This window comes from Nannospalax galili, unplaced genomic scaffold (genome assembly GCF_000622305.1).
Source record: "Nannospalax galili isolate Female #2095 unplaced genomic scaffold, S.galili_v1.0 scaffold96, whole genome shotgun sequence".
Taxonomy (NCBI): Eukaryota; Metazoa; Chordata; class Mammalia; order Rodentia; family Spalacidae; genus Nannospalax; species Nannospalax galili.
The window spans coordinates 7,952,226-7,956,760 of NW_008342018.1; the positions used below are offsets into that span (position 1 = coordinate 7,952,226).

A 4,535-nucleotide genomic window follows, 5' to 3' on the forward strand; every position below is an offset into this window, starting at 1 on the left:
ACACAATTAGCATCAAAGGAGACATTTCTATAAATTTTAAATTCAGTTCATATGAAAAAATGAAGTTCTAGATTATTTTATATTAAACTCTACCATTTTGAACAAGTCTCAAAACCCCTCCTTTGTCTATCACACCTTTTTAGTGTTTCCTGTGTTCACTGATGTGCCTGCCTCGTAAGTACACTAGTATATAGTGAAACCGAAGGGACTCACAGCTATGAGCTTCAAACCAAATATTCGACACCAATTTATTTTAAAATAATGGTTTATATTTGATCTTGGGGAGGCATATGTAATTTATAATTTTAAACATAAGCAGCTAATGCTATCATATTAGCTAAAAATACGTCGATATTTTGATAATTGTTCAGTGTAATGCAAATACAGAAGTTAAAGATTTTTCTCACATCTTATAGTTTTATATTTCATTTGTTTAGCTTCAGATTTTCTAGTTACCCCTACAAAATGGATTCACCATTTTAAATTAATAAGACATCAGTATAGTGACTGCACAGTGATCTATCATCTCACAAACCTTTCTTTCACAAATATGCAAATTTTGCTGATTACCAGATTTATGTCCTTCTGTTAAGTTGTAAATGAGTCCAGAGGGAAATTTCTGAAAGCAATTTCTGTTAGAGTTTCTCATTATTTTTATCAGGCATAAGAACATAAATTAATTAAAGGCATGTTAAAATGTATTATATTTAATGCATCATTTCCCTAGTCTCATACAGAGATATCCAAAAAATGTTGTTTTCAGGTAATTGATTTTGTTAGAATTATTTCAATTGAATAGCCTGGTGGAGAGGTGACTCAACTTTCTGAAGAAATTTTTACTAAATGTTTTAATATAGTACTCATGTCAATCTTCATACTAAATCCTAAGTGCATGAATTAAACACAAAATTAAAAGTAAACAAGGTAAAACAAAATTAAAGTAAGGAAATCTCTTGGGATTCTATGAGACGTTAACTAAAGATGACCACTTAAATGTTATTCAACTAGCCAGGACTTGTGTCTTGATTTTTCTGTTCAATCAACACCTAGCAAATGTGCTCTAGTTACTGAAACTCTACTTTGAATTTCTATATAAAGGATAATATATCATATAAAATTTATCACTTTTCCACTTAGCAAGCAACACTTAATTTCTCTTTATATCTTCTACAAATCAGAGAATTTGGAAAAAGTTTGAAATTGAAGCATTGGTGGTTAGCATGTTGGGCCAGCACTCCAGAGTCAGAGGCAGGGATTCTGTGAGTTTAAGGCCAACCAAGCTACACCTCTAAAAAATAAAACCATTGAATATCGTACATCTTGTGATAACTAATATTCATTATCAACTTGCCTGAATTTAGAATCACCTAAGAGATTGGAATACAACCCCTGTATGGCCCTGAGAGCTTCTTCAGAGAAAACTGAGGATAGAAGAAACAGCCTGAATGTGGGCTGTGTGATAGTACATCCTCAGGGCCTGGACAGAAGAACAGAGAGGGAAAGCAAGAAAAAACAACTTTCAGCATTATCCTTCTCCACTTCCTGGCATGTGAACTCTCTGTTCCACTATGTCCCTGCCACAATGGACACAGCCCCTGAAAATGTGGACTGCAAAATACCATCCTTCTTACCTTATTTTTGTCAGGTACTTTGTCACAGTGACGAGAAAGTAAATAATACATAAACTATTGTATAAAGTTTAATTAGACCTAATCATATTATAGTTATATAGAAAACTGGAAAACATTTAATAACATTTTAAAATATGAAACTATCTAAATTCTTTCTAAATAGCCAATATTTGTCCAACATTCTGAAATGGCCTTCAGAAATAAAAAGGAGCCTCTTGTCTTCATTTTTATGGTACATACTATATGCATGAAATAATAGAATCAAATTAAGCATTTGTGTGGAGGACTGGACACTAATTTTATTTCCTTCATAAAGGAGGAAGCTTGGGCTGTGCAAACGTCTCAGTCCGTAAGGTATTTGCTGTGTAATCATGAGGACTTGATTTGATCTCCAACACCCACTTAAAAGTCAGTCATAGAGACTCATGGTTTATACTTGTAATCTGAGCCCTAAGGAGGCAGAGTCATTGGTCCCATGGGCATCATTGTGTCCCATTTGCATCATTGTGCAGTCTATCTATTCAAATTGGTAAGTTCCTTTTCCACAGAGTGATTCTGTCTCAAAAAATAAGGAATATCAGCCTTGAAAGGTGACCTGAGATGGCTGGCAAGATGTGTGACCACAGACAAAGGTAGCATCTAAAGGCACTGGTTTAAATCCTAAGGCCAAAGTATGGCAAGGAATTCCTCCTGGAAATCCTGATGGGACTCCTGTAACTGAAAGCTCTTGGCGTGAAACTGCAGCCACCTTTGCATCTCACACTGGGGATAATACAGAACTTTCAGAAGATAGCGTAAGGAATATGAAGTAATATAGTCTCCATCTTCTGAGTCCAGAAGATATACTACAGGTATTGCAGAATCAACTGATAGGATGATTTTAGGATCTGAAGATTTTAGTTACCAAATATATGCTGTTTCTGGAGAAAGCAGTTCAACAGTTTCTACAGCATATTTAAAAGAATGTCTGAAAAAACAATTAGAGTTCTGTTTCTCACAAGACAATTTATCAAAGGATTTTGACTTGGTAACTCCAGTGGATAGTGATCAGTTCATCCCAATATGGGCAGTTGCCAACAGTGACCACAGATCCAGATCTAATTCTTGAAATACTAAGATCGTCTTCTATGGTACAAGTTGATGAGAAGGGTGAGAAGGATGAGAAGGAGAGACTACGTCATAATCATTATATTGTAATTCTCAGAGAAATTCCTAAAACACCAGTAGAGGAAGGGAAATCTTTATTTCAAAATGAAAAAATGCACAAAAATGAAAATCTGTGAGTTTTCACGCAGTAGTAACTGGTATATCTCTTTCCAAACAGACACAGATGCAGAGAAGGCTTTTAAGAGAAGAAATTAAAACATTTCAAGGCAAGCCATTCATGGCAAGTATAAAAGCCATCAATACTTTTTTTCTTTTGGCTAAAATTGTTATCTATTAATGAATTCTCATATGTACATTCAACCCATTCAGAATCAAGCCCAGTATTCCTCACAGGTCTTTATGCAGCCTGTGTATAACCCTCACCAACAGTACTTAGTCTAGAGTACTGTGCCTCAATCTTGGTCTCTTAAGCCCTGCCCCTTACTTTTAAACATCACTGGCTCACTTTCCTAATAGTAGTTTTTTGAATGGCTTTCATTCACCAGGATCTTATAAAACAAACAGTCTATGATGAACATGAGTCTACCACATCCAGTGGTTCTGAATACTCAACAGACAGCTCTGTGTTACTGGGGGATGGACTGTTGAACAGATCTTGTACAAGGAACTTTCTACCTTAATGGCTTAACTCCACAATAACAGGACATCAAGAACAAACTTATCTTCCTAAGGAGGCCCACATTTTACAGATGGAACAGAATGGGGTCTATGGTGCTGGCAGGGGAATTCTTTTCAGAGGTGGAAGAGGAAGAGAAGATGATAGGATCCCAAAACGCTTGGACAACTGATACAAAGACGCCAACACCAAAATTTGACTTACTTGCTTAAAATTTTCATCCTTTACCTGGAATTTCAAGAATACAGGATGAACTTGTTTTGGATAATAGAGTGTCTGACTTCAAGAAAAGTGTCTACAAAGAAAAGGATAAAGAAGACTTGAGAGTTAGCTGCCCAGTCTGCAGAGGATGAATGGACAGACTGCACTTTTGCCCAACAACTCTGTTTGAGTACTAGGCCTCCATGTTCAGATGAGCTTCCTGCATTAAACACAACTCAGCCAGAAAAAGATTGAATAGAGGATTCTATCATTCAGAAGGATGTTCTCAGTAAGATGACGGTACCAGTTATATCTCCAAGTACTGCAAAACCATCAAGGGCAAACTGTGCTTCACCATCTAGTAATACCATAAATGAACCTATAGTTATGGCCCTACATGAACTTCCAACGTTAAGTTATACTGTACCAGAAGCTAAAGAGCCCTCTCCAGTTCTTGTACAGCCACTGTGGGAACGTCCTTGCAATGTCATGTCTCTCACCAAAAATGAAGAGAATGGAGTTCCTGAGAAGTCTGTTGAGAAACAGCACAAGAAAACAGAAACAAGTGCTAGTAAGGATTGTTCTGGCTTCTGGGCAATACATTCCCAGGGGGGCATCTAGAAAAAATTAAAGGCCCAAAACAGGGAACGGAGATGCCAGTTTATTCATAGGGCTGTACCTCAGGGAGTGGCTCCACTCAATGGCAAAGAGCAGTGCATGCTGTCCAGATCACCAAAGTAAAAACACAACAAAATTATTCAAACATTTCTTTCTTCCCAATAAACTTGAGCCTATAATGAACTGTTCTGGAGGGGAGGGAGTAGACAGAAAAGAAATGGAAAATATGTCCTTAAATCGTTATGGATTTTAGAATTGTGAGTAGTAGGATACCAAAATTTATCTCTAAAGTAATTTTTAAA

At 36.4% G+C, this 4,535-nt stretch overlaps 1 pseudogene; it reads left to right on the forward strand.

Moving 5' to 3' along the window:
- Positions 1-1,582: 1,582 nt before the first annotated feature.
- On the forward strand, positions 1,583-4,356 carry LOC103738022 (annotated as a pseudogene).
- The last annotated feature ends 179 nt before the right edge of the window (positions 4,357-4,535 follow it).